At 44.3% G+C, this 19,431-nt stretch overlaps 1 protein-coding gene across 1 annotated transcript in view; it reads right to left on the reverse strand.

The window, feature by feature from the left end:
* Window positions 1–19,431, reverse strand: part of TAFA4 (TAFA chemokine like family member 4) — a 132,679-nt gene that overhangs the window by 59,441 nt on the left and 53,807 nt on the right. The gene's annotated exons all lie outside the window — the stretch shown is intronic.

Here is a 19,431-nt window from a genome sequence, read left to right on the forward strand (position 1 = left end):
TTCACTTTTACACAGACACCCCTGTTCCACGCTTCCGCTGAAACAGCAACCTTGTGTCTAATTCCTTTCTTCTGCAGGAACCTCTGGAAATCCTGTAAAAGAAAAATCTGCTTCTCATCTGTCAAAAGACAATCAATGTTAGCATCATGCATGTCTTTAACCTTGTCACAAAACTCCTGAAACCTTTCCAAGGCTTCCTGTGGCTTCTTTAACACATAAACCCAGACAAAGTTAGAGAAATGATCCACACACACAAGATAAAATCTTGCATTGCCTCTAGATGGTTCTAGAGGACCAATCACATCAGCATACACCCGCTGAAACGTTCTGTCGACCCTGGCCACCTTCTTGGCGCTCGTTTTGGTCACACCTGCAAGAGAAATCATGTTAGACTCAGAATTACATTCCATGTAATCACTTTGGTTAAAGTCCAACAAATACAGTCCACCTTTCTGTCTGGCAGAAAGATATAACTCTCCATCTTTGAAGATCTTGCAGCTCTTATCATCATAGGACAGTTTCAGTCCTTTCTTTGCAATCTGCGAAACACTCAGCAGATTGAACTTCAATTCAGGAACCAAGTAAACATTTTGTATTGTCAAGTTCAGACTCTTAAGATAGACAGTCCCTTTTCCGGTCGCTTCCAGCTTCTGACCGTTGGCTTGTTCCACAGCGAAGCTTTGCTTCTTAAACGTCGAAAAGAGTCCTCTGTGCGGGGACATATGAAAATTACATCCAGTGTCAATTACAAACGAGTTCCCAACATCTGGCGTGGTTCCTTTCGCCATCAGAGCCCTTGCAGGTTCCACCATAGGCTTGGTATGACCTTTGCCTGACGCCTCAGGCTTTGCTGAGCGGCCCTTCGCTCCTTTCGGCTGGCGTGGCTTCTTGCAGCTCCGCTGAAGATGCCCAGCCTGTCCGCAATTGTAACATCGAACAGCGTTCAAAGCTACAGCATCCTCTCCAGTAGCCTCATCGGTGGGGGAATTAGAACTCCGTTCCTCCCTCCCCCTGTCCTTTATTTCCAGTGCAGCATGCCGGCTGTGTTCATCCTGAACCACGGCACTCAGGGGCACTCCCCCCTTCTTGGCATCCATGCTGAACTCAAGTCTCAGCTCTTCACTCTCGAGCTAGTAAAATCCCAAAAGCTCCTTTTTGAGCTGTTTTTCTGCCTCTCTCTCAGGCAGGCAATCTCCAAGCTGTTTTCAAAGTCAAAACAACTTTCGCTTTCCCGGCTCTGACTGAGCCAGCCCCAGGTGTCAGTAGTTTTCCACTGCCCTGACTGTCGTTGCTTAGCAACTGTGCATACTTTTCATCCTTATCTCGCCACAAGAATTTCTGGTATGCAAGCCTTTCTTTCAGAGCTGTTTTTTTTTTTCAAACGCAGCTCTTTTTTGTGAACCAGAGAATTAAACCATTCTGCGTTCACTTTTCTTTCTAGCCCGAAATGCAGCATACCTTTTTGGGGCTCCGTCGCTTGGAAAACACCCCCTCTTGGGGCCAGCCGTCTGTTCAGCTTCTGGCTGCAATTGCAGACGTTATCTTCTTTCCTTGGTGCAGAGGATGGCACACGATTCATCAACCTCTCACCTCTCATGCTGATTCCCATGGATCAGATAACCAGCAGCGTCTGCTACCATATGTTGGTTATGGGCCCAGCACGCTTCCGCTGCGCCACTCTGCTACCATATGTTGATATCAAGCCTTGTCATTCAGAGGCATTTGGCACTCTCCAGGTGCCCGGCTTGATTCCTTGTTGGCCTCCCCCGTCAGCGACTCCCGGCAAGACAAGGCGAGGTCTTTATCGGCCGATCCTTCTTCAAACGTGAGAAGAACACAGCCACTCCTCCTCCCTCACTCCCTGCCATCCCCAGGGAGGGGAAAGAGACAGACAGAAATGTATTTACATGCCTTTATTTCTGTCTTTCCTCAGTGCAGAGAACAACATGTCTGCACTCTCTGATACCCAGCTGCAGAGAGTAAGAATAACTCCACCCATGTACTTCCAGTACAGGGTCATGTGACACTCTGAGCTAACATCCGGTGCTCAGAGCACATAATAGACTGTTCCTCGTTCCCACGGTACAGTCCCAAAACATCAACATCCTGTTTGGCTTTCCAGCCATCTGGAGCACTCAGCAGCATTGCTCCTTTTTCGTAACTCCTTTTCCTGTTGTCAGCTTAGAAAGTAATTAATACATTGATGGCAATAACAGGAATAATAATAGTCCTGTTTGCATATGGCTGCAGCACTGTATAGTGGTACCTCGGGTTAAGAACTTAATTTGTTCCAGAGGTCCGTTCTTAACCTGAAACTGTTCTTAACCTGAGGTACCACTTTAGCTAATGGGGCCTACCACTGCCGCCATGCCACCAGAGCATGATTTCTGTTCTCATTCTGAAGCAAAGTTCTTAACCCGAGATACTATTTCTGGGTTAGCGGAGTCTGTAACCTGAAGCGTCTACCCTGAAGCGTCTGTAACCCGAGGTACCACTGTACAGGAAGCAGTGTTCGGCATGCCTAGCTTTCAGGACATCTTCCACAGCTGCTCCAGTCTTTCAGACTTGGCTATATGCACATTCCATCTCCGAGGAGACTTCAGGCTCAGCGCAGGGATTACTAGACGAAGTTTCAAGGCTGAGTTTATTCTGGGGATCAGAGAAGATTGCTCAGTGATTACTGAGCGGTATTACTGACAGGAAGTAAAGGAAATGAGACCTTCTCACCACTACCCACTTCCCTGCGCCTTTAAAGGATTTTAAAATGAAAGTCAGCAGGTCCTCAAAATAAAAAAATTAAAAAGTGCAGGCCTCACAATCTGAGCCCAAACTTCACTGATATTAAAACCTGTTAAAAACTCTTCATTTTTTATATATCTTTGTGAATCACCAAGCTAGAAGGTGCTCAAAAGAGTCAAGTTAAACTCTTTCATGAGACCATGTCACTGGCAATCAGAAATCGGGAAAAGTCAGTGACAAACCTGGCCCAGCTAAGACTTAAGTCATAAAACTGGGTCTAAATTTACTTATTTATTTAAGGCATTTACACTTCTCCCTCTGCCGCCTAAAAGGGCTGTCAGAGCAGTGCACAGACAACAGTACTAAGATGGTTCCTGCACTCAGGCTCAGTCTAAAATGAGAGGGCACCAAAGTGGCACCTGCAGGCACACAGAATCCCACAGAGGCAACCGCAGGGGCCTTCCTTGCCCTACTGATATTAGGCTTGAAATAAGCCTTATATGGTAGCCAATGGAATAGGCTGCAGGCTAAGCTTGTTTGTGGTGCCCGTCACAGTTTTCTGATTTCCAGACTGCCAGCAGGCCCCAAAAGGTTGGTGACTGCCGAAGAGACATGGAACATGAGGAAAATGGGAACAATATCCAATGAGGTATAGCACATAGCTGTCAACTTTTCCCTTTTCTTGCGAGGAATCCTATTCGGAATAAGGGAATTTCCCTTTAAAAAAGGGAAAAGCTGACAGCTATGGTCTGGCAGCAAGAAGTCTCCTTGGTTTGCTCCATGGCTCATTGTTTCCACGTGTTTGTTTTTGAGAACTTCACAGATATGAAAAGTAACTATTATTATCCAGTGGAGTCGCGAGGAGAGAGATTTTGGTCCTTATTGCAGAAGGTCGGGGAAGGAAATATCAACAATCCCAGATCCAGGGTATGGTCTGCAAGCACATGAAGCCATCCTGCTGAAGCTAAGCAGGACTGGGTCTAGTCCATGGGTAGGCAAACTAAGGGCCGGGGGCTGGATCTGGCCCAATTGCCTTTTAAATCTGGCACACAGACAGTCCGGGAATCAGCGTGTTTTTACATGAGTAGAATGTGTTCTTTTATTTAAAATGCATCTCTGGGTTATTTGTGGGCCATAGGAATTTGTTCACATATTTTTTCCAAAATACAGTCTGGCCCCCCACAAGGTCTGAGGGACAGTGGACCGGCCCCCTGCTGAAAAAGTCTGCTGACCCCTGGAGTAGTCTGTATATAGATAGGTGACTATTGGGATGCCATCATGTATACCACTGGAAGTTCCATAATGGAAGAATGGTGGCTGAATGTAAAAATGAATGAATGAATGAATGAATGAATGAATGAATGTAACTTGTGTCCATGTGGTGGTGATGGGGGTGGAAATAAGACTTCATCATTATTTCATGGTATGCTGCTCAAGTAGAACATCTGCCACTGCTATGAACCAGAACTTCATTCTGGTCAACTACCTCAAGAGCTGTCTTCTACTCTGCTATCAAGTGAGTCATTAGTTTTGCAAGAGCAAAGGGTCCGAATGTTGTTTGCATGGGCAAACATTGTAGTTCCATTTTAAATTCTTCACTGAAATAGTGCTGTGATACCGCAACATTTTATTGCATGCCTTGTTTTTAGTGCGTTTGTGTGGCTGGGTATTTAACAGAAGAGGCAGGCAGAGTATGCGACACATTCTTAACCTGGCACATTTTACGCAGGTTGTTTTTAGAATAGTTCTGCACTCAAACTTCATTTCTTGAAGAGAAAACACGCATACCAGGAAAGTGACTTAACTGTAACAATACTGTACATTTTTCACAACACAATCCTATGCATGTCTTCTAACAAGTAAACCCCACTGAGTTCAATGGGGCTTATTCACATGTGACATAGGATTGCAACCATGCTATGCAATACTAAATATGAAAACTCAGAAGTAAATTCGAAGAAATTCAAGGAGTCTCTCCACCAGGTAAGTGGCTATAAGGACTGCAGCCTTAATCTCTTATTTCAGTCAAGAAGAGATGCCATCACTAGAGCAGACCTATTTATCTCCATCTCGTTTCATCACCCGGTAATTTAAATCTGATTTTCTGATTCTCAATCTGCTTATCAAGCACTAAACAACATCATGAGATCCTGTCTCTGCCGAAAATGATTTTCCCTTTTCCCTCCTTGCAGACTGTCATGTCCTATTCACTTTATCAATCAGCTTGACATTATCTCCATTTCACAGTGCAGAGAGTTTAAGTCATGAGATTTATGCCAGAACTATATATAATAACAATAATAATATTACAACACGGAATGGCTCTTATAGTGGCAGAGAGCTCTCCAGAATTGGACGGCATCCTTGATATAGAGAGCATTTTCAAGGTCCCCTGCTTTATCAGTATATTTTCATACTCTCTTGTCTTTCCCCCCCATCAGTCTGTGGTTTATTTGCTGCATATTGCAGTATTCCAAACCAGTGCATTGTGGAAGTGTCCTACCTAATTCTCTCAAAAGGCAGGAAATACAGATCAAAGGACAAAAAGCAGGCAAAATCAGCAACACAGCGATCTCTTAAAACTAAGGTTGCAAAGTTCTGCCGACAGATCAAGTAGATCAATCACATAATCACGCAAGCCTACATATGGGAGGACATCCCATTGAGTTCATAGGGTCCTTCTCCCTGGCGAGTGGGCATTGGATTGCAGCCTAAAATAATAATATTGATATTAAAGTGATGCTAAGTTGGATAGCAGATGTTTGATGGTAATGATTGCAATGTATGTACTTAGGGACAAACAACCACATGCTACATTAATTGCATGTGTGCAATGATTAGGCTTTGGTTTTTTAAGTTGCAACAGAAGTCATATTGAGAGAAGGCAATTGAGGATCAAGACTGTGATGTTGGGGGAGGAGATTTACCTCTTCTTCCACTGCAGTAGCTGTCGGCTGGTGGGGTGGTGTAGCTGGGGAGCTGCTGCTCTCCCAGCTTCCAAAAGCAGCGTGTCACTCAGCACTGCACAGTGCAGTGGTTATTCATATTGAGGTTAATAATATTGCACAAACGGAAGCAAATGAGAGGAATAAAAACAGACTTCTTTGAAATAAAAAGTGTCCAGTTCAAAAATACGGTTCAAAAGCTTGACTACAGAACTCTACTCCAAAGCAACTTGAAACAAACAAAGTTACATCCAGATACAGTGGTACCTCAGGTTACATACACTTCAGGTTACATACACTTCAGGTTACAGACTCCGCTAACCCAGAAATAGTGCTTCAGGTTAAGAACTTTGCTTCAGGATGAGAACAGAAATCGTGCTCCAGTGGCACGGCGGCAGCAGGAGGCCCCATTAGCTAAAGTGGTGCTTCAGGTTAAGAACAGTTTCAGGTTAAGAACAGACCTCTGGAACGAATTAAGTACTTAACCCGAGGTACCACTGTAGCTGCATACTGGTCCCAGCATAGGTAAAATACCTTAGATTATGGATATCTTCCACCAAGAGTTTAAAAAAAAGGCAAAGATCTGTCTCTTCTCCATTCCAGCTTTCATTGGCCTGAGGCTGTTTTCCTAGAGAAGAGATTAGCATGTCCATTCTGGTCAGTAGCTTGAGAAACAAAGACTCACTCCACCCAAGATGAAGACCTATATATGCACAGACTTGTATTAGTATCTCTTTCATGTGACTGAGCCAACAGATACAGCCCCACTTAATGATTATCTTGTTAGGCTCTCTTCTCAGCTCTTGTTGTTGTTTAGTCATTTAGTCGTGTCCGACTCTTCCTGACCCCATGGACCAGAGCATGCCAGGCACTCCTGTCTTCCACTGCCTCCCGCAGTTTGGTTAAACTCATGTTTGTAGCTTTGAGAACACTATCCAACCATCTCGTCCTCTGTCGTCCCCTTCTCCTTGTGCCCTCTATCTTTCCCAGCATCAGGGTCTTTTCCAGGGAGTCTTCTCTTCTCATGAGGTGGCCCAAGTATGGGAGCCTCAGCTTCAGGATCTGTGCTTCCAGTGAGCACTCAGGGCTGATTTCCTTAAGAATGGATAGGTCCAGCTCTCACTTCCATACATCACTCCTGGGAAAACCATAGCTTTAACTATACGGGCGTTTGTTGGCAAGGTGATGTCTCTGCTTTTTAAGATGCTGTCTAGGTTTGTCATCGCTTTTCTCCCAAGAAGCAGGCGTCTTTTAATTTCAGGACTGCTCAGTGGAAGTTTCCATGCCATGCTTCACAGTATACATACAGACACATTACAGTGTTATTTTCCATTCCAATGTACATTAAACAATTATATTTAACACGGTAGAGCCAATCTGCCCCACTTGCCATCACACTCCTGAACAGTGCCAAGGTGACTCTCACTTCAACACCAGTGACAGGACATTGTCCCATACTACACCAGAGGGCAGCAGGCTAGCTTAGGGGGTTGCGAGGCAGGCTAGTTTAGGAGTCTCAGGGGGAATGGTGGGAGAGATGGGACACAGGAAGCTGCGTTACAGAAAGTCAGCTCATTGATCCCTCTAACTCATCATCTGATGCTGATGCTCTGCCACTGATCTACATCTACCATTGCCCGCCCGCCCCAACATCCACAACCTAAGGCAGCTGATTCACTTTGCCGAATGGTAGGGCCAGCCCTGGTATGGAAAGTAAGCAGTAAAAAGAACCTTCTTTCTTCCTCCTCTGCCCTGTTTCTCCTGCACTGCTCCTGCCCTCCTTCCCTATGTGTTTCTAAACACTTTCTTTATAGAAGCATTATTATCCATTTACTCTGATCCCTTGAAAGGAATCAGCAACAACAGCAAAGATAAATTAGTGCTTGGAGCAAGCAAAAAAAAAAAAAGAGGAATTGGCAGGAACATTTTTGGGATTTGTTGCCCCACTGATGGTCACAGATACATTCTTTGGGTAGATTATAAGGCCCTACAAGGGAGCATGTTTCAGAGCAAATGGCATTCTCCCTCATCTGGCACCGGCATCCAAGCGATTCATTCTGATAAAAGGGAAGGCTTCTTGACATTAGCGAAACAGAGCTATTCGCAAGCTGCAGACTAATTATGTTGGCTCCTTGTCTGGGGACTGGAGCTTCGTTTGCCATAAACAGCATTTTGCTGAGGCTCGTGTTTCTTCTGAGTTTCCACAGGACCTTCACTGGCAGCATCCCACCCAGCTGAAAAGATGTAAGAAGGATCCCCCACACCTGTCAAAGCATCTGCTAACAAAAACACCACACAAATGTCCTTCCATCTAGAGTTCAGGTGGAGGACAGGAGGGCCATGTGAAGTACAAGGAGGGGGCTGGCAGGAAAAGTCAATCCAATCTCTGCCGATTCTCTTCTCCTGCTTCTCAGTCTCAAGCAACAAAACAACCAAAGCGGCGAGGTCAGGACGAGGAAGCAATTAAGTTCGCCAAACTTTCCAGGCACCGAGGATCCGCATTCTTCTGAATCTTGCTAAGGGGAAACCTTCCAATTCAATTGGCATTTTGTTAAGAGCAAAATGCTCTCAGCAATTAAGGCTAAGAGAGCAGGATGGACTATCATTATTACAGAGATGCCGGCACTTATTGCTCGGGGAAAGCTCGGATGATTACTACTCAACAAGGGCCTTCGAAGGATCAAAAGCCTCTTAGGCCAAGACGCATGAAAAGCATCCTACAAAAGAGGCTTTTTAGAGGGGGGTGACAAAACAAAGCAATATGCATTGTCAACAGGCAGTAGCTAAGCACAAACTTTCAAAGAGAACAGAAGAAAGAAGCAAAAAGCTCTCGCTGCAGATAAGGGCTGAATTTTCAGAAAATCTCAATGGCAAGCATATTCACACAGATTTTTGTTTTCTAATTTCTAATGTCTTGCTCCTTGATCTCAATGAAAAGTAATGGTTCTCCCCCCCCCAGTTCTACTAAAAATACAAACAATTGTTGCATATTATATGCACTAGTATACATATCATATTATATACATAGAGATGCTAAAGTAACTAGTACAAACAGACGCCTACAGCGATGTATACAACTATATAAAAATAAATGTGTTAGTATACTTATAAAATTATGCTGCAGAAGTATGGCACAGCTTGGGACCTGACTCTTTTATAAACACTGTATTTATAGTATGATAATTTATTCCATATAATTTTGCATATATGGGCTTTTTTAAAAAAAAAAATGCATCCGTGGCTCAGACACGAAGATGCACAATGCAAGAGGCAATTTGATGCAAGCAAAGCTCAATTTGGTCAGAACGACCAAATTTGGTGATTAAATCCATTTAAAACAAAGGCCGCCTCCATCCCTAGTCCCAGACATACTAAAATATTGAGTGAGTTCTATCTCTATGGCTAGATTAATTGGCTAGAGGAAGTTGCTCAGCTCTGCACATAATAAGTACTGCATTAGATCCTTACTAAGAAACACTGCAAATTGTTCTAAATCTGTCGCAGCCTTGTTATTTATACCAGTAAGGCTAGCTGGAACCAGTACAGGATAAGCTCATAGAAGGAAGACTTCAGAAAGATATAGCATCTCTTGTGGACTATGCCAAGGGGCAGAAGCCACACTTAAGCAGTGGGTTGGTGGGTGAGGAATTCCTACCATGTAAGCACTACTGTTTTTGTTTTTAAATCTGCTTCATATTTAAGCTTGCTTCTTAACCCCAACTCCACGTGCATGAATTCTGCCATTAAACTGTAAATTCTTTGGGGCAGGGACCTGCCCTTCCCCCACCCACAGCCCAGAGTAGCCCTTCACCTCCACTATTGGGGACTGCCATAGCTCAGTGGTAGAACATTTGCATTGCATGCACAAAGTAAAGGTAAAGGTACCCCTGACCGTTGGGTCCAGTCGCAAATGACTATGGGGTTGCGGCACTCATCTCGCTCTATAGGCCGAGGGAGCCGGCGTTTGTCCGCAGACAGCTTCCAGGTCATGTGGCCAGCATGACTAAGCGGCTTCTGGCAAACCAGAGCAGCGCACGGACACGCCGTTTGCCTTCCCGCTGGAGCGGTACCTATTTATCTACTTGCACCCTGATGTGCTTTTGAACTGCTAGGTTGGCAGGAGCAGGGACCAAGCAACGGGAGCTCACCCCGTCGTGGGGATTCAAACCGTCGACCTTCTGATTGGCAAGCCCTAGGCTCTGTGATTTAGACCACAGCACCACCCGCGTCCTGCATTCACAAGATACCATATTCAAATTCTGCAGACCTGCTGCCAGTCAGTGTAGACCAGCCTTTCTCAACCTTGGGTCCCCAGGTGTTGTTGGACTACAGCTCCCATCATTCCTAGTCAGCACGGCCAGTGGTCAGGGATGATGCAAGCTGTATAGAATCATAGAGTTGTAGAGTTGGAAGGGACCCCAAGGGTCATCTAGACCAAGGTTGAGAAAGGCTAGTAATGGGCCATAAGGACCCAACAGTCTGACTCAGCATGAGATAGCTTCCTCCATTCCTATTGGACACCTGTCATGTACACATGAACTCCAAGAGAATTTAGCTGAAGGCTGAAACATGGGAAAGAGAAACAACAGCCATCACCGGCTTCACTTCTTTTTGGATCTTGCACAGCAGGATAATGGAAGATGAAATCGCAAGAGAAAGGAAGGGTCTGATGCCAAGCAATGGAAGTGTTGATCCTTGAGCTTCTCGCTCATAATTTGTTTTTTCTTCTTGGGAGCATTGTTAAAGATTGCTATCCCGGAAAGTTAATGAATACCAAATGTTGGTTCCATTCTGTTCTGACAGGTATCATTTCCAGCATGATGAGAAGAGATTACCCAGCAGAGCACAAGATGAGATGTCTAATCTCCTGCCTTAAGAAGACACAGCCCTCCAATTGGTCACTTTTCTGAAACAAAACAGGCTGCTTGCAGTAAAATCAAGAAATTCCTTTAAGGGAAGATTTCACAGGAATTTATTGGAAGGGAGCCCAACTCAAAATGCTATGAATGCTATAAATTGCCTACTGTTTCAAAGACGTCATCCATGGAATAGAAGCGGAAATGACAAGAGAGAAAGGGTTGTGATGAATGGGTCATTTCTGAAGTGTGGGCTGCTTCTAGGACAAGGGTAGCCAATAATCTCCATAATCTCAGCCACTGGAAATGCAGGCTAAGGGGAGTTGTGGAGGTTAAGCCTGCTATTGGTAAACTCTGAACTTACATGTACCATGGATGAGATCCAACTTTCTTAGTCCCCCAAATACACAAAGAATCTCTTATGTGCAGAGGCAGTTCCATTTTTTTCTATACCAGTAATTATCCACATGTGCAAGGGAGAATCTCATTTTACTCAGCCAGATCCAGATGGCATCCATCCTAGAACTCAGATGTTAAACTGGTGATCTGCTAATGAAATACGTAACTTGTCTCTTAGATCTGGAGCTTCTCTCTTAGATGTGGAAACTACAGACCAGTTAGCCTAAGTCAGCCCTGGGAAAACTAGTGGAAACCACTGTCAGGCATAAAATTACCAAGCACATAGAGGACGTCTTTGTGAAGTACAATGAGCATGGCTTTTGTAATGCTAAGTCCTGCCTCACTGACCTATTAGAATTCTTTGGAAGTGCCAACAAGCATATAGATAGAGGTGATCTGGTTGACACTGCGCATGTAGACTTTCAAAAAGATTTCGAGAAGGTCCTTCACCCAAGACTCCTGAGTCAGCTTAGCAATCATGGAATAAGGAGATGAATGAGCAGAGGGGATGGCACACATGATGCTCACCCAGAAATCCAAATGTGTTGACAATTATGTTATTCCATGCCTAAGTGCATGAAGGTTCGTATAGTTAAAGCCATGGTTTTCCCAGTAGTGATGTGTGGAAGTGAGAGCTGGTCCAGGGGGTCACGAAGAGTCGGACACGACTAAACGACTAAACAACAACAAATGCATGAAATGCCAGTGCATAGGCGTAAATGCTTTTAGTTTAGCTGCAGAAACATCTGCTACATAACTTCTGGATAGGATATCCATCAAAGGGCTGTCTCCCATTACAGCAGAGGTAGGAAACATCTAGCCTTCCAGATGATCCTGGACTATAGCTCTCATGGTCCCGGAACTGTGACCATGTTGGCTGGTGCTGATAGGAGTTTGAGTTCAATATAGCCTGAAGAGCCACAGGTTCCCCATCCCTGTCACTACAGATATCAAGCTCCGATAACAGTGCTGTCCATGTAAACTGACGAAATGTGCACTGAGTCAAAGAGGCCTGCATTTCTCCAAGCTTCCCCGGAGAAGTTGTGGAATAGGATCATATTATTTGGGGCGTACGGGTTTGGTTGGTAGGACTTTGGTTCAGTTCACTCACCAGAGGGACAACAGCATTGGCCATTCATTCGCTGCTTGGGGCTCGATAATTTAGAAGTTCACCCTACTGTTCTATAAGGAATGTTATTCTTTTCCTGATCATTAAGAATCCTGGCCCATGAAAGCTACACATTAATCATCCAATCTGTAATTTGTTTCCAGCTCCCTTGAATACATAAATCCATTCATACAGGAATGCATTTGTAAAGTGCACATTCATGGAGAAACTATACCAGGGGCTATATTTTACATTATAAAAGACCAAATTAACATTGAATTGCTCCCAAAGGAAAGCATACCTATGCATTTAAATTGAAGACTTTGTCAAAACCTATCCTGTGTGTATTACAGTTCCCCATAGTATTTAAAGAAGATAAAACTATGAATTCCCACCTCTCTCTCTCTCTCTCTCTCTCTCTCTCTCTCTCACACACACACACACACACACACACACACACACCATGTCTGTATTGTTTGGCAACATGCATATTCTCAAGCCAAATATTATATTGTTTAAAAGAGTCCTTTTTGTTCTACGGATGTGCTCTTTTCACTGTCTTACTTGAAGAGATTGCAGACCTAGCCTTCCACTGTGGCCAGCCTCCGAGGGAGGAGGAAGCGAGGCAATAATACCCATAAATAGAGCACACTGAATAAAACATTAAGACATAAGTGGAGTTAAGTGTAACAAAAGGCTAGAACATATTTGCGCGCCATTCATGTCTGACCCATGAAAAGACAAAGGACCCGTCACTCTGATTAGCAAATTGCAGAGTTATGACTTCCATCATTAGACAGAGAGCTCTGTCTCTCCTTGGCAGCCCGTGAATGGTTTTTAGTCTTGCAGAGCCCTCTAGCGGGATCTCAAAGGTTTCTCCCCTTTAAAGAAGGTTTTTTAGTTGGGAACAACCATAGTTCTTGACAACCAAGAAAGCAAAGTCCAGGGTTTGTTCGGGTTAGACTGATCCCCTGAACCTTGGATTTTAGTCCTGCATTTAGTAACAGAAGAGCTCTACTGCCTAAAGTCTAAAGACTTCAGGTAGTCAACAACAACGTCAACATTTTTAATTTGTATACCGTCTTTCTATCTTACAATACCCAAGGCGGTTTACAAGCTGAAGAAACAAAAAATGTACATCTTATAACAATCTAATGCAATTCAAAAATGTGATAATAAAACATAACTTTAAAACAAGCAACCTACATCAAAAAGTAACACTCAACAATCATTAGAGTAGTCGTGTGTGCGTGTGTGTTTTAAATGCCTTATAAAGGTTATGACTGCTATTGCTCATGAAATATGACATGAAATCACAGAATGTCATTGCCACCTTAAAAAAGAGAGGCAGAAACAGCGTTTTCTCCTAGATTTACAAATGAGAGAGAAGGGTAGTTATCACGTGGAACTCTTACTTTAAATTAGCTTCAGACTGGTAGTAAGGAGGTGGAGAAAGGCTGTGAAATCAAATGCTTGTATTTTTTCTAGATAGTCAGGGGAGGGTGATGGGAAGGTGACATTCACTGCAGCTCAGTTCCACCCCCCACCCCCTGCCCTGTAAATGACACATATTTCCTATCTCCAGATGTCAATGTCATGATGTGGTTGTTTGATTAGATGATGAAGGGAGAATTGAGCTATAGGTTCAGGTCTGTTGCTGTGCCCTTTATGTCTTGCTGAAGCAGCCCTCCTTCTGTTCGCTGTTTTGAAACCTGAGTATCAACAACAGGATTTTTACCCAACACCTCTCTCCAATTATGTGAATTGATTTTGTGTTGGGGGACTGCGAAGAACGGCCTCACAATGTCGTGGAAACAGTCACTGGGCCTGCACACACACCGTACATTTAAGGCACATAACTCTCCCAAAGAATCTTGGGAATTGTAGTTCTGTGAGAGGTAAACGACAATTCCCAAGATTCTTTGGGAACTGTAGTTTACCTCTCACAGAACTACAATTCCAAGCACCCTTAACAAGCTGCAGTTCCCCGGTTTCTTTAAGGGAAGTCATATGCTTTAAATATATGATATGTACACAGTTAGAGTTCACTTCAGGCCCTGATCTAACACACTGGAACACTTTGAGAAAGAAGGATCAGTCCTCACCAGATACTACTCAATTATAATTTTTTAAAAGCCCACCAGATTAAGCGCGGAGTTAAGTCTATCTCATCTTGACTTAAGCTCCACAAAGTCAGGAAATTGGAAGCTATAGCTAATGCCTTAACAAATACACCCCATTATCAGCAATGCAGTTGTGCAATGTCACAAACTGTGTTTGCTTACAAGTTACCATCTGTTAAGTAGTTCTCAGAAGATCCTAAACTACACTATTTCACAGGGGTCCATAATATACAGTTATCTCCATCAAAGCAGGACTGTGTTTGCCCCAATCCTAATTGCAAGTGTCCCTGTTCAAACCCCTGAGAAATCCCTACTACGCATATTAGCTGCAATACTCAGAAGACAATTACAATGTACCAAGCAAGTGTGCTATACAAGTCTGCTGCTGCATCTGTATGGCTATATGCAGCCACAGAACATTTAACTAGAGACCTGTAGCCCTGCGTAATGACAGTCATACAAATCAAAATGTGACTTTTAACATTTTCACTATCACCTCTCTTTACTTGCTGCCTCTAGGCGCACAGTGCAAAAATCCCCAGTTTTCAGAGTTCCTTCCCGTGTCCTCAATGATCTCGCCAACATCATACAATGCCTCCTGCCCTTTCCCTCCGTGATCTGCTTTCCCCCTGCTTCTCAGTCCATAGCCTGCCCTATTCCCTTCCTTCAGCCACCACGCTTCCTAGATTTCCTCTGTCCCTTACCTCCTCTCGATCTTGGGGCCTCTTCTCACTTAACCTTTAGCCACAAGCCTCCCTCATAGCTCAGCACCCACACTTCCTGTCTGCCAATGGCTCTGGGCTCCTCATTTGCAAAGGTTTCATGGTCTGTCAGCATTCTGAACAGTTAGAATGTTGTGAACATTCTGTGACATCACGGCAGCTTAGTCAAGACGGTGCGGACACTCTGAGACAGAAAATGGCAGGTAAACATCAGTCTTCCCTTTTGTTCAAGGGAAGTTTGCTTCAATTGAAGTTTGCTTCAATTTTTCAGAAGGAACAAAATTAACAACGGCAACAAGGTATTGCTTGTTATATTCCTTGAGGCTTCCAGAAGCAATTACCTTACGGTCATCTATTTTTCATTCACATAAAGTTGTTGTCACTTCACAAACACTTTAATATTAAGAGGGTGCCTATTGAGAGGGCTAAAAAATCAATCTTAACCCTACCAAAATAATAATAATAATAATAATAATAATAATAGCACAATCCCACATACAAGCAAAGTTTTGAGCGGTAAAAGTTAAAGAATTTGCACTGTGTGTAATGAGTATTCATCTTGCATGCACACAAAAGACATCATCATCATCTTCCCATCACAGGTATTTCCCCTGGGAATGGATGGAGAATGAATTTTAAAGGGGCGTGATTGAATCCTAGGCTGGAAACAAATTCCAAAGTCAACATGTTTTTGCCACTGCTAATTCTCTTGCATGCTAGAAAATGCAAACTGAACGGAATCGGAAAAACATGTGGAAACTGAGGTTAACAAGATGGGCTGTGGGGTTGCGGACGTGCTCAAAACATGCAAATTAATTTTGCTCATTAACTGTAGCTGGAAATTTTCAAGAAATAAATAGCCACCATCAACTTTTTTGTGGGGGAAGGGGGAGGAAAACGAGACCACGAAGTGACGGCTTCGTGTAAGTTTACACATTCAGACATTGTTCACACACCAATCACCACCTTGTGAAATCGCCAGCAACTTATCACCATGTCGCTGGGCTCCCAGTTGTGGAGTGTTTGTGGATAAGGTAGTAGGTATTCCCGTGCTAATTGATGCCAGCAATTTCATATATATTTTTGTTGCAATGTGATAATAACTGAGGCTCCCAAGAGTTTATTTTTAACATGGAAACTTGCCTCTAAATGAGGTGATTTTGGAAATGGTACCAAAGCAGATGGTACAGATTTTTTTTATATAAAAAAACTCAAAACCACCCTAATTAACCGAATGCTGAATTGTCATAAAACTATATGTAAACATGACAAATGTGGAAAAAAACTACAGCTTTTGTGCAGCAGCGAAGTTAAGCTCTAAATTATTCTGGGGGCCCCCCACTTCTGCAACTGGGATAATGTTTAAAGAAACAGATTTGCATACATTTGCATAGGTTATTTTGGTCCCACCATTTGTTTGGCAGATTTTCACTGCTCAAAGTTTGGGAGTTTTGTTTATTCTTCTCGTTGCCATGGTAACAACAAAGGGTCCCTACACAGGCAGCCACTCTAAGCATACCCCTTCCATACTGCCTAGGCGTATGGAGAAACTTTCCAGGTTTTTCAGAATAACCAGGATGTCAAGACCTTTCCTGTTTTAAGTTGATGTGATCTTATATAAATGGTTTTCTTTCTGTGGTTGGTACCCTGGACTGGAAAACAAACTGCAGTTTAGAAATGCAAATTCTCATATGCTGGCCTGGCAGCAGCTCCTCCATTAAGCCACAACAGAGGTACAGAAGAGATGCAGGGCCAGTCCATTGGCTCTGCTGAGACAGAAGATGCTTTTACCTCCTCCTTACCCTATGCTATTTCCAACCCAGCTGAACTGGGTTTTAAGAACTTTGTGAAGAACTGTTCCCTGGGCTTGGTTTTTTCCTCCTCCTTCCCTGTCCCCTTTTCCTTTTGTGCCTTGTCTCTTTGATTGTATGTCTAAGAGCAAGGGCTGTATTATTATTATTATTAATAATAATAATATTCCTTTGTAAGTTGGCTCTGGGAGCCCTTTTGGCTGAAGAATGGGGTAGCAATGCAGAAAATAATAAATGTGCTGTGGCGTAACACTTGTGATGCTTATAAATAGTCACAAGGTGGTGCTAGAGTGCTATATTCATAGGTAAAGGTATAGGTATAGGTGAAGGTAAAGGGACCCCTGGCCTTTAGGTCCAGTTGTGGCTGACTCTGGGGTTGCGGCGCTCATCTTGCTTTATTGGCCGAGGGAGCCAGCGTACAGCTTCCGGGTCATGTGGCTAGCATGACTAAGCCGCTTCTGGTGAACCAGAGCAGCACACGGAAACACCGTTTACCTTCCCGCCGGAGTGGTACCTATTCATCTACTTGAACTTTGACATGCTTTCAAACTGCTAGATTGGCAGGAGCAGGGACAGAGCAATGGGAGCTCACCCCGTCACGGGGATTTGAACCGCCGACCTTCTGATCAGCAAGTCCTAGGCTCTGTGGTTTAGAGGAGGAGGGGAGGAGGAGGAGGAGTTTGGATTTGATATCCCGCCTTTCACTCCCCTTCAGGAGTCTCAAAGTGGCTAACAATCTCCTTTCCCTTCCTCCCCCACAACAAACACTCTGTGAGGTGAGTGGGGCTGAGAGACTTCAGAGAAGTGTGACTAGCCCAAGGTCACCCAGCAGCTGCATGTGGAGGAGCGGAGACACGAACCCGGTTCCCCAGATTACGAGACTACCGCTCTTAACCACTACACCACACTGGCTCTCCCACTGCGCCACCCACGTCCCCTTATATTCATAGGTACTACACAGCCTTATGTCATAGACCGAGGAACAGGATCCCTCCTTGGGGGGCGGAGTGTTTATCGTCAGCATGTTTTTTATGACAAGGATGCAGTTATAGGGACCCAGGCTGCACTCAGTGTTAACACAAACTAGCATCCAATGGGGAAGTCCCAGGTTTAGTCCCTGCCTGAGACTCTGGAGAGTCACTGCCTGCCAGAGTAGACAATAGTGGACCAAACAGGTAAATAGTATGGCCTGATCTAAGAAACCTTCTTACATGAAAAGGCTTTTCAAAAGAGATAATCACTCGAAGGGACATATTTATTGACTTAAGCTAATCATGCCGCTTTGTTGTTGTTTAGTCGTTTAGTCGTGTCCGACTCCTCGTGACCCCATGGACCAGAGCACGCCAGGCACTCCCTCCCGCAGTTTGGTCAAACTCATGCTGGTAGCTTCGAGAACACTGTCCAACCATCTCGTCCTCTGTCGTCCCCTTCTCCTTGTGCCCTCCATCTTTCCCAGCATCAGGGTCTTTTCCAGGGAGTCTTCTCTTCTCATGAGGTGGCCAAAGTATTGGAGCCTCAGCTTCACGATCTGTCTTTCCAGTGAGCACTCAGGGCTGATTTCCTTCAGAATGGATAGGTTTGATCTTCTTGCAGTCCATGGGACTCTCAAGAGTCTGCTCCAGCACCGTAATTCAAAAGCATCTTTATCCCATATTAGCAAACAAAAAGGACAACCACTCTGGACTCACATCTTTGAAGATCAAGGAGATGGAGCAACTCCCCTATGAGAAAAGGCTACAACATTTGGGTTGTTGTTTTTCAGTTTATAGAAAAGACACATAAAGAGGGAGCATGATAGGAGCGTATAAAATTATGCATGGGGTGGAGAAAGTGAAAGAAGAAAAAGTTTTCTCTCTCCCTTTTAACTCTAGAACTTCATTTGTAGATATCCAAATGAAGCTGAATGTTGGGAGATTCAGAGCAGTTGCTTTGCTCACGCTGCATATAAACTATAGAATTTGCTCCCACTACCAAGATGTACTGGTGATCATCAGCTCAAATGGCTTGAAAAGAGGACTGGACAAATTAATGGAGGAAAAGGCTATTGGTGGCTACTGTGCTTCCACAAATAAGTTCAAACAACAACAAACCTCCAGTGAACATCGTCCGAAAGAAACCGCACTTGGGAAAGTGTTGCACCTTTGGAATTTAGAGCTGCTCAGAATATTGGAGTGAGCATTGCACTTCCTCTCCCCCCCCCCTCTCTCTCTCACACACGCACAAACACACAAACACACCATACAAAGGACTTTGAAAAGTCTGTCTTGTTTATTCCCACAACAACCCCTGCAACTCAAGTGAGGCTCAAGGCACTCTTTACCAGTCCACAGGGATTTGAACCCCAGGAAAGGCCAAACAAACAGAGGGGGAAATACAGAAATCCTGGTGGGGCAGGGCTGCCATGCTACCATCCTGGCAGGTGGGGGTCCCTGTTAATTACTAGGAGTGGCATGGCAGCAGGGAGGTCAGCGTGGTGCAAATGCACCAGCAGAGCCAATCTGGCGCTCCTGGCAGTGTGCTTGCAGAGCACCCATCTAACCCTGCCTTCTCCTGGTAAGCAACAGCAACCCGCCGACTGGGAAGCGAGCAAAATGGTTCTGTCCTGCCTGGCAAGCACTTATGGCTCAAAGTCCAAAACCTTCTACACCAAATTCTCAGGTGAGCCAAGTAGCTTTCGTTTACAGAAAGGGAGAACGCTTCAGCAGGCTGGCAGCTCCCACAGCCCACA

The sequence above is a fragment of the Podarcis filfolensis genome (genome assembly GCF_964270895.1).
Source record: "Podarcis filfolensis genome assembly, chromosome: 2".
Classification (NCBI taxonomy): domain Eukaryota; kingdom Metazoa; phylum Chordata; class Lepidosauria; order Squamata; family Lacertidae; genus Podarcis; species Podarcis filfolensis.